The following is an 11,832-nucleotide window of genomic DNA, read 5'->3' on the forward strand; positions in this document are numbered from 1 at the left end:
CTCTTACAAGAGGATTTTATTTTTTTACTCTGGAGCTTACCTTGCTTGTAGAGAAACTCTTTAGTTTTATATAGTCCTTTTTATTCAGATTTGATATGATAGCCCTTACCAGTTGGCATCCTATCATCAGCAAATTTTTTGAGGAATAAGTCTTGGAGTGTTCTGTTTAAGTTTTCCTCAGTAAATTTTATGGATTTGAGTTTAATTTTAAGGTCTTTAATCCATTATGGAATTGACTTTTGCATAAAATGTGAGAAATAGATCAAAATGTAATTTCTTACATGTGGTCCACCATTTGTTGAAGAGACTACTTTTATTCCATTTTAAGTTCTTAGCTCTTTTGTCCAAGATTAATTGACCTTATACTTGACAGTTTGTCACTGAATATTATATTCTGACCCTTGTTCTGAAATTCTGTCTTTTTCCAATACCATGATGTTTGATCACTATGGCTTTATAGTAAAGCCTCAAATTAGATAAATATATGCCTCCTAGTTTTTTTGTTTTCCAATATGGATTTGGCTATCCTAGGTCTTTTTATGGTTTCATAGAAACTTTATAATTGAATATTCTAATTGAAGAATGCTATCTCAATTTGAATTGTCATTGCATTGAATCTATAGAATAGTTTAGGTAAGATGGTCATTGTATTAATATTGATTCTTCCAATCCATTAGCATGAAATGTTTTTTCCATTTCCTTAGTGTTGTAATACATATAATTATTGAGTCATAGATGGGGCTGGATGATGGTGAGATGGATGGGTGGGAGGCCTTTCTCTGCCAGCCTGGGCCACGCACTTGCAACCCCTATCAGCCAGTGGGTTTGCATGTTCAGGGGTGGAGACGAGGAAATGATCCACAGGCAGTCAGGTTTCAGGAGATCTGAAAGCTTTATTAATAATGGGCCGTAGGCACTTAGGCTAACCTTTTAAGCAGGCTTTTCTTCAGCTGCCCCGCAATCTTAACCTGTTTCTTCTCCCTCCATCCTGTCAGCTCTTCTCCTGCTTCTCCCTGAATCTCTCTTTGTATCTCCTTACACCCCTCAGGCAATCCTTTTGTTACCTTCCAAAGACCCCTCCCAAAAATGGGCTGGTCTTACCATCAGGTAAGATTACACAGGAAGATGGGAGATTGGGGGTGACACCTTAGGTCTTCTTTAATTACGTTTTTAAGTATTTTAAAGTTTTCATAGTAAAAGGATAGCACCTCTCTTGTTAGGTTGTTTCCTAAGTACTTCATAGATTTGAACACTATATTAAACAAGATGCATTTTTCTATCTCTTTCTCTCTGACTCATTATTTGTATAAAGGAATGCAACTGGTATTTTGTGTACTGACTTTGTAGCTGGCCACTTTGCTGTTTGGGTTTATTGTTTCTAGAAGACTTTATTGTAGACTCTTTCGGGTCTTCTATGTATATCCTGTCATCTGCAAATAGAGGTAGTTTGACGTCCTCTTTTTCAATTTGAATTGTTTTGAGTTCCTTCTCTTTGCCTGATGGCTATTGCTAGGATTTCTAATACTATATTGAGTAAGACTGGAGACAGTAGGCATCCTTGCCTAGAGTATCAGTTTTGTGGAAATTCTTTCAGTTTTTCACTATTAAGAACAATGTTGGCCCTAGGCTTTATATACACACCTATTTTGCTAAGGGTTTTCATCATGTATCATTTGATAAGATCATATGGTTTTTTAATCTTTCTTTTTACTGATGTGGCATATTATGTTGACTTGTGTATATTGAACTATCCTTGCATCCCTGGGAGAAAACCCGCTTAGTCATGATATTAATCTTTTTGTTGTTGTTATTGCTGTTTTGGTTTTTGGGGCCACTCCCAGTGATGCTTGGGTTAAGCCTAGCTATGCACTCAGAAATTGCGCCTGCTTGGGGAACCATATGGGATGCTGGGATTCGAACCACTGTCCACCCTGGATCAGCTGTGTGCAAGGCAAATGGCCCCTACTATTGTGCTATCGCTCTGGTACCCATGATGTATATTCTTTCTGATGTATTGTTGGATTTGGGTTTGCTAAGATTTTATTAAGAATTTTGCATCAATGTTCATCATTGAGTTTAGTCTGAAGTTTTCTTTGTTGGTAGTATTTCTGTCAGCTTTGGGAATGAGTGTGATATTAGCTTCATAGAAGGGTGTTACAGAGTATTCCCCTCACTTTTATATATTTTTAAAATAATATGTTTATTTAACACCATAATTACACATGATCGTGTTGTATTTCCATCATAAAAGAACACCTCTCTTCAGTTGGGGCCAGAGAGGGTGGTGCTAGAGGTAAGGTGTCCTGCCTTGCATGGGCTAGCCAAGGAAGGCCCGTGGTTCAATCCCCCGGCATCCCATATTGTCCCCCCAAGCCAGGGGCAATTTCTGAGCACATAGCCAAGAGAAACCCCTGAACATCAAACGAGTGTGGCACCCACCAAATGAAAACCTCTCTTCAGTAGTGCAGCATTCCATCACCAATGTCCCCCTTTTATCCCCACCTGTCCTCTATTCGAGACAGGCATTCTAACAACTTTCATCATTGACATTGTCATGAGTGTTGTCATTGTAGTTATTTCTCTAACTGAAATCACCACTCTGTGGTAAGCTCTCATAGCATAAGCTGGTCCTTGGAACCCTCATCTCTATTGTATCTGGGCATTATTACAATTACGTCTTTTTATTTTATTAAAACCATTAGACAAGTGAGACTCTTCTGTGTCTCTCTCTCTTCCTCTAAATTATTTCACTCAGCATAATAGCTTCCATGACTACCATGTATACCAAAATTTTATGACTTTATCTCTCTTGATGGCTGCATAATATTCCATTGGGTATATATACCACATTTTTCTATCCATTCATCTGTTTGAAGACCATCTGGGTTGTTTCCAGATTCTGGCTATATAAATGGTGTTGCAATGATATAGGTGTGAGGAAGGCATTTTTGTATTATATTTTTGTGCTTTTACAGTATATCCATAGGAGTGATATATATAGTTTGTTCATATGAGAGCTCAATTTCCAGTTTTTTTGAGCAATCTCCATAATTTCCATAAAAGTTGAACTATGTGGCATTCCAACAGTAGTGTATGAGAGTTCCTTTATCTCCACATTCCTGTCAGCACTAATTGTTCTTGTTCTTCATGCTGTGTGCCTTTCTCTTTGGCACGAGATGTTACCTCATTGTTGTTTTGATTTGTATCTCCCTGATGATTAGTGATGTGGAGCATTTTTTCATGTGCCTTTTAGGCCCTTTCAGTCAATTGTATTATTTGAGAATTGTCTGTTCATTTCTTCTTCCCCTTTTTTTTGATGGGGTTAAATTTTTTTTCTGTTAGGATGTTTTTTCTTGAGGCTGGAGAGATAGCATGGAGGTAAGATGTTTGCCTTGCATGCAGAAGGTCGTTTGTTCAAATTCCAGCATCCCATATGGTCCTCCTAGCCTGTCAGGAGGTGATTTTTTGAGCATAGAGCCAGGAGGAACCCCTGAGCACTGCCGGTGTGGACCCAAAACCAAAAAAATATATATATTTTTTTCTTGTTAAGCTCAGTAAGTAACTTTTATATTTTAGATATTAGCCCTTTACCTGATGGTTATTATGTGAATAGTTTCTCCCATTCTGTGGGTGGCCTTTGTATCTTTGCAGAGAAAGCATTCAATAAGGTCCAACATTTTTTTCTTAATAAAAACTCTCATCAAGATAGAAATGGAAGGAACTTTTCTCAATATAGTGTACCACAAGCCAATGGCAAATATTATTCTCAATGAAAATAAACTAGAAGCCTTCCTTCTAAAATCTGGTACAAGACAAGCTGCCCTCTCCTCACCATTCCTATTCAACATAGTGCTAGAAGTTCTTGCCAAAGCAATTAGGGAAGAAAAAGAATGTCAAGGGCATCCAAATAAGAAAGGAAGAAGTCAAGCTCTCACTGTTTGCAGATGACTTAAAAATATATTTAGAAAACCATAAAGATTTTAGCAAAAAGCTTCACTTTGATATTTTAGGAAAATCTAAGAATCAATAATAGTGACTTTTCTCTGAAAGTTTGATAAAATTCTCCTGTAAATCCATCTGGTCCTGGACTTTTATTTTTGTGGTATTTTTCTTGATTATTCTGTTAATTTCCTTATGATTGGCTTGTTTAGGCTTTTTACTTCCACCTATACTTTGTCTTTTCCTCTTCTCTTCTTTTTTCTATGTCTTGCACTCTCTTCACACCATAGTCCCTTTAATCTATTATCTGTCTATTAGCTCTTTCCTCTGCATTGACTATAACTGTACATTTGAGTTTCCTGCATTATTCATTCTCCATTGGTCTGCTTACTTTTTATTATTCTCTATAGGTATCCTTTTACCATAATCATTGTTTTAATATTATTTTTATGCCCTATGCAAGAATCTTTTATAAAATGGCCCATTGGATTGTGCATGTCCTAATAAACTGAGACTTTTTTGAACAACAAATTAGATGTTTTTATTATCTGCCCCACCCTCTACACTTCTGCAACAACCATGGCTCTCTGGTTTTGAAGTAGCAGTTGGACCTATCCTTTGTAGTTACCATCTCTTTACCCTGGGACACCATTCTGTCTTGATGCTTATGACCCCTATGCTTATTCCTAGTACAGGATACAAATCTTCATCTATTCCCCTCAGTTTTAGAATTTAAATCTATGTAAATCTTGCACACACACACACACACACACACACACACACACACACACACACACACACATATATATATATATATATATATATATATATATAATTCAAATATATTCTTCCCTGATGTGTTCACTTTAAGGGCCTGAGAATCAGAAAAATGATTTATCCTTGTGCTACTATATTTGTTTTAAGAGTAGTATATATTATAATCATTCCCAAGCAGAAGATCCCACATCCAATTTTAATTGCAATTTTGCCCCGATATGTTACTGTATATTTTTACATGTGTGAATACTAAACTCCTATATTTAAGATACTGAATTTTATAAGTCCCTGATTGTTCATAGACCTTCAACATTTTTATAGTTTTATGTTAATACTTTAATAATTATCATCTTACTAATAATAACATTTTATTAAACTCACCCATGAATTTCAAAATTATTTAATCCACTTAATTTAATTGGTTTGGAATTGTAAACCCAATGTATTACAGCATCCTGTTAAGCATAAAGTCACACACAGACCACATACACATACACACACATCTAACTTTGGTAATATTCTGACTTGATTTATTCTTCTGATGATAAAGATGTGTATTCATTTACAAATCCTCTTTGGACATAAATAACAGGAGAACTGCTCAATTAAAATATTCATATGAGAATTTGAGAAATAAACATTTAACTTCAGTTTCTCTGTGGAAAGACCCCACATACACTAATGATTTCCCAGAAAGATATTTTTGTATGTTAATTTTTTACCAAATCTGTACAGGGTGATGCTATTAGTTGTGTGCATTTTGCCTCTACATCCAAATATGTCTAACTATTTCTCCTACTGATGAAGAACAAATAAAATGTACATTTTACTTTGAGAAGAATATTATTTACTTTTTCTCTACATGGTATCTTATTTGTTAGATTTTATATTGTTTCTAACCATCACGATTAATTTCTTTTTTCTGTAAAGTGCATCACTCGTTTGATTAGAAGTATAACCAGCCAGCAACACTAATTTAAATTAAGCCAGTAGTTTTTCTAAGAACTGGGATTACAGGTTATATCTTTTAAACAAAGAGACAAACACTTTAGTAGTTGAAATGGGATAGAATTTTATTTCTCTCATGAAAGAGCTGGCATTAACAGAAAGCTCAGCATAGTGAATAACTCCAAAATTTTATCAATTGGTACCTTCAACTCTTGCCTTATTTCGCTTCATATGTATCATCAGATATTTGTCATCATTTGTATGGGAGTTTCCTGGTCATTACTCATCTGCATTCCAGTTTTTAGGAAGAGGAAGGCAAGTGATTTTCTCTCAGGCAAATGATGCTGAAAAAAGCAATTATGCCATCCTTATCATGATTATCTGTTTAATATAACACAATCTTGTAGTTCAAGTTTCTAAAGAGTCAAATGATCTTGCATAGCTTTTAAATCTGTTCTCATTTCAGGGTTTCTGAATATATAATATAATTCCTGTGCTTTATAAGACAGGAGCAATAATAGTAGTTTTTCTATTCCTATTGCTATTGAATTGTGTTAACTATAAGAAACAAATTCATACTCTCTGAAAACTATAATAGTTTCCCCAAGAATGTCAATTGATTTCTACAGAATGGAGAAATGCCCTTTACTATTTTTATTTTATCTCTCTTCAATCTTGCTTTGTGACTTACCCCAGTCCTTAATTTCAAATTAATTGATATCATAAATTCTCTTCTTACTCTTATTATTTTGTAATTTACCAAATTCTTCAAAATAATTTCAGACATACAATGAATCAGGGAATAAACCCACCACCAGTGACCATCTGCCTCTACAATAATTTCAGAAAACCGTTATTTATTCGAGTATAACGCACACCCATGTAAAACGTGCACTCCCTAATTTTCGATTAAAAATCGGTATCAAAATTTTGTTTCACACCAAGCATTGTAATTGACAAAAAAAACGTTTGTTTGAACATGTGTGGCCATGATAAAAATCATTTATTGACAATGTAAACTGGTATAAAATACAATATCGAAATAAAATCACCGGTAACAATATTTATTTAAAATGCTTCAAAGTCAGATTCATCATCAGATACACTAAAGAGTTGTTCCCATTCTTCTCGGGTTAATTTTTCATCAGTGCCCCAGTTGGGCAGGAACATCCGTTTCTCCAGTTTCTTTGTTTTCTTCTGAGTCTGAATTCCACAGCAGGCCATCTTCTGTGCCGTCCGTTTGAGTGCTGATGCCTGTCTTCAAAGAACTCTTGATGGATCATATTCTTTTGGCATGTCTTCCCATGATGTTTTAACCAAACAGGATGTCACAAGAGATAGGCCAGGTTTCTTGAGCCCGGAAAAGGCGAAGTGGGAATACACAAATCGCCTGCGCCCTCATTGGACCGGCCGCCACTGCCAGCCAACCCCCAGGCCCTCGCTTATAATGCTCACCCAAACTTTGATATCTGTTTTTGGTAGAAAATTCTGGTGCGTTGTACTCGAATAAATACGGTACATTCCATATTATCACCTCCAGCCTGCCAGTATAACAGGTCTATTTTAAGTTTAAATTGTTAAAGTTTGGTGTATTGCTTCTATTGTTGTTGACCTTGGCTTGGATATTTAATTCTGTCCTTATAATAATCTCCACCACTTGGCCCCTAGTCCCCATATTTTCATATTTGTTTTTCTCTTCCTTCACTCAGTTTCTTTCCTTCTCACTATACACTGGGACCAGGAATGCTTGTGATAATTCACAGTTCGATCATTGCATTTCTTCATTGGAGATATTCTAAATACCATATATAGTCTTTCTGTAATTTAACCACCTTCTTATGGCATACACTTCCAACTATGTCGTGGCAAATTGCTTGATTACATCATTTCTTCAGCTATGTAGTATTCTATTGTATATATGTACCATATCTTCATCATCCAATCATCTGTTCTTGGACATCTAGGTTGATTTCACACCTTGGCTATTGAATTGAGTGTTTCAATGAAAAAAGTTGTGTATACATACTTTTGGATGAATGTTTTTCTGTCCTGGATATAATAACCCCAAAAAAAGGGATTGCTGGGTTTGTATGGCAGCTAAATATTGAGTTTACTGAGAACCCTTTATACTGTTTTTACACAGGGGTTGAACCAGTCAGCATTCACACCAATAGTGGATGAGAGTTCCTTTCTCACCACAACCTCAACACAAATTGTTTACTTTTTGATATTTGACAAACTCACAGGTGTAAGATGATATCATATTGTTGTATTGAACATCTTTATTGATAAGTAATGATGAGCATTTTTTCATGTGCCTGTTGGCTATCTGTTGGTCTTCCTCAGAGAAGTGTTTGTTCATTTCCTCTCCCCATTTTTGATAAATGGAGTAAACCTTTGTGAGTATCTTGTATATCCTAAATATCAAATATTTTCTGATGTGTTGAGTACAATTTTTTTCTCCCATTTAGTTAGCTGTCTTCTAAGGCTTAGCCCAGGTTTCTTTTGCCATAGAGAAAATTTTTAGTTTGATGTAGTTCCATTTATTCAGATTTAATACTATATAGCTCTTGCCATTGGCATTCTGTTATCAAAGATTTCTTTGAGGGAACAAGTCTTGAGGTATTCTGCCTATTATTTTAATCAATGAATTTCACAGATTTGGGTTTGATCTCAAAGTCTTTAAACTACTTTGAATTGACTTTTGTGTAAAGTGTGAAATATGGATCAAACTTTAATTTCTTATATGTGATTAATTGTTTTAACACTATTTGTTGAAGAGACTATCTTTATTCCATTTCAAGTTCTTGGCTCCTTTGTCCAAGATTAATTGACCATATACTTGCAGGTTTGTCACTGGATATTTTAATCTGACCCTTATTCTGAAATTCTGTCTTTGTTCCAATACCATGATATTTGATCACTATGACTTTATAGTAAAATTTCAAATTAGATAATTATATACCTTCCAGTTTTTTTGTTTTTCAATATGGATTTGGCTATCCTAGGTCTTTTATGGTTTCCATACAAACTGTAAAACTGATTTTTCTAGGGCCAGAGACATGGTGCGGAGTGGTAAGGTGTCTGCCTTGCCTGCATTAGACTAGGATGGACCACGGTTCGATCCCCCAGTGTCCTATATGGTCCTCCAAGACAGGAATGATTTCTGAGTGCATAACCAGGAGTAACCCCTGATCTAATTCCTTGAAGAATGTTGTCTCAATTTTAATAGGAAATTGCATATATAGTAGTTTAGGTAAGATGGTCATTTTATTATTATTGGTTCTTCCGATCTATGAGCAATGAAAGTTTTTTCCATTTCCTTAGGTCATCTTTAATTTTTTTAAGTATTTTAAAGTTTTTCATAGTATAAGGTTATCACCTCTCTTGTTAGGTTATTCCTAGGTACTTCATAGATTTGGACACTATGTTAAACATGATTTTTCTATCTCTTTCTCTCTGCCTCATTATTTGTATAAAAGAATGCAACTGTCTTTTGTGTATTGACTTTGTAGCTGGCCACTTTGCTGTTTTGGTTTATTGTTTCTTGAAGCCTTTATTGCAAACTCTTTAGGGTCTTGTTGTATATTATCATGTCATTTGCAAATAGAGGTAGTTTGTTGTTGCAAATCAGCCCCTGATGAGGTTGACTGATGGAGGATGGAGGATGAGGCCTTTCTCTTCCAGCTCGGACCATGCATCTGTTACCCCTGTTCAGTCAGCGGTTCTGAGGTGAATGTGGCAGAAAGAAAACCAACAGGCAGTCAGGCTTCCGAAGAAAACAGGCTCTTTATTCTGTGAAGAGGGCTGAAGACAAAAAGCCTAAGAATAGGCCCCAGGGAAAAAAAAAAAAAACCTTACCTTTCACAGACCCTTGCTTTTATGCCCTAGAATCAGGTACCACCCAATGGTGGTATCAGATACTACCCAATGGTGGGAGGAGAATCAGGTACCACTCAATGGTGGGAGCAGAATGCCAGGTCAGACCCTAGGGTAGGGCACAATCACTGATCAGGGGTAGGGTCAGTAACATAATAATCCCATAAAATGTTTACATACACAACAATTCCCCTTTTTGTTTTTAGTAAACAGAAAAATATACAAAAGTAAGTGATATTGTCTACAATTATTAAAGGAAAAACTAGTCAATAATAAAAGAGTGGCTGTTTGTATAAGCGCATCACAGGAAAACTTAAAGAAAAACTTCTAACCTAAACACAGGGTGTCTAAAGCCAGAAACATGTGTCAAGGAATCAACTAAAGCATCCTGAGATAATAGATCTATGACGTACAAGATAAATAATTCCCAAGTAAGTTCTTCTTTGGAGAAAGCATATGGAGAATCTGAAATTTAATGATCAAGGATCTAGTAGGTGATGGGGAGCTCCCGGGGCATTCAGAAAGCCCAATTGTAATCCATAGACATAGATCCTTCGAAAAAATGCCAGAAAGGTTGTGTAGCAGTTAAGAAGAAGCACCTTTACTTTATATGTTGTTGTTGTTGGTGGTGGGTGGTGGTTTTTGGTATTTGGTTTTTGGGTCACACCTGGCAGCGCTCAGGAGTTACTCCTGGCTCTATGCTCAGAAATCGCTCCTGGCAAATCCCGAGATTTGAACCAATGACCTTCTGCATGAAAGGCAAACGCCTGGTTCTCCCATGCTATCTCTGGACCCATTTTCCATTCAAGTCCAGGTAGACCAGAAAGCCCATCTTTGAGGGCATTGAATTAGGCCCTTATTTTGGAGGAAGAAGCATATACCCCCTGCACAGTGGGGCCACTGCAATGATGATCAATAGGCCTCTGAACTTAATCCAAGTTCTTAGTCCAGGCAGACGTCCATATGAGGTCTGAAATTGATGTACCAAGTATGGCCAATATTTTATAGATGGGGAGATTAAGTCACAAACCAGAACAAAATGTTTAAGGCAAAGAACCTCCTTGTGTAAATAAACAACTTGAGGGCCCATTCCAAAATGGATAGAACCTCCTATAAACATAGTATTTCACCTATGATGCGCACAGGCAAAAAAAACCCTGGAGAACTAGACAAAAACATCATGTAGAAAATTATAGATAATAATATCTAACCCACTAACCTAAAGTCAAGAAAGCAAAACCCTAATGTAATACAACATCAATTCCTAAGATTAAAAACTAAAATAGAAAAACGTTAATTACAATAGTCCAAAAGAAGTGTAGTACCAAATATAAATTTAAAGGATTACAATTACAAGAAAAATACAAAAGGTGAAATTTTTACAGAGTCCAATACCAATCTGTAAAGAAGAGGGGTCTGGGAACTTCAAAAAGACTGGCAAGAGACACTTGATGGGTCTGGAAAAGCGGGGTTGAAAGCCTTGTACAGAAGTTAACATCAAAGCTGAATGAAGAAGGAAGGCCAGTACAGTCATCCATGTATTGGGGCATCCCAAGCTTGACATCATTGACCATCATGAGTTGGTTGGGCTTCTGCATTCCTTTAGGATCTGTGCAATATTGGGGGTAGCCATTGTAGAAATGGTCAACAGTAGCACTGTGTATGTGGATGGAAAACCAGAAATTCAAATAGCACAGTTTAACTGGGATCCAGAGACTGTGGGTGTATTCGTGGATCTTTTTTCTGGGGTTACATTGTGACACAAATTCCAGTGGCTTCATTTCCAACAAGCTTGCAGCAAACATGGTGCGAAACAGTCATGGATTTCTTTCTCAAGCCGAGATCAGGAGGCTTGTAGTTGTGGGTGAGGAGATGATTTTGCACATGTGAAGGGAATCCTGAAAATTAAATGTTAAGGACTAGGAAAAGAGAAGAAGGATAAGGAAGACTAAATTGTGGAAGATAAAGTTAGAAAAAAGGTAACTATATACAAAATATGCAAAACAGGTCAGACACTGAAAAAGACATACACATACAGACTTCACAAAAAATATGGCCATAACACTCACTCATACCAAAAAATATTTGTTGGAAAGGATCCAAAATAGAGCAAAAGAAAAAAAAATTCAGCTGAATCAACTAAAAGTGCTTTAAAAATGTAATAGCCGGCAACTGTTTAGATGATTCATTTTAAATTAAAAAAAAATTTAATGGCAGAGCAGAGCAGATCAGAAAGATAATTTTATGCATAATACAAACATGGGAAAACTCTACTATATGTGTATAACA

This window comes from Suncus etruscus, chromosome 12, assembly GCF_024139225.1.
Source record: "Suncus etruscus isolate mSunEtr1 chromosome 12, mSunEtr1.pri.cur, whole genome shotgun sequence".
In the NCBI taxonomy this organism is placed as follows: domain Eukaryota; kingdom Metazoa; phylum Chordata; class Mammalia; order Eulipotyphla; family Soricidae; genus Suncus; species Suncus etruscus.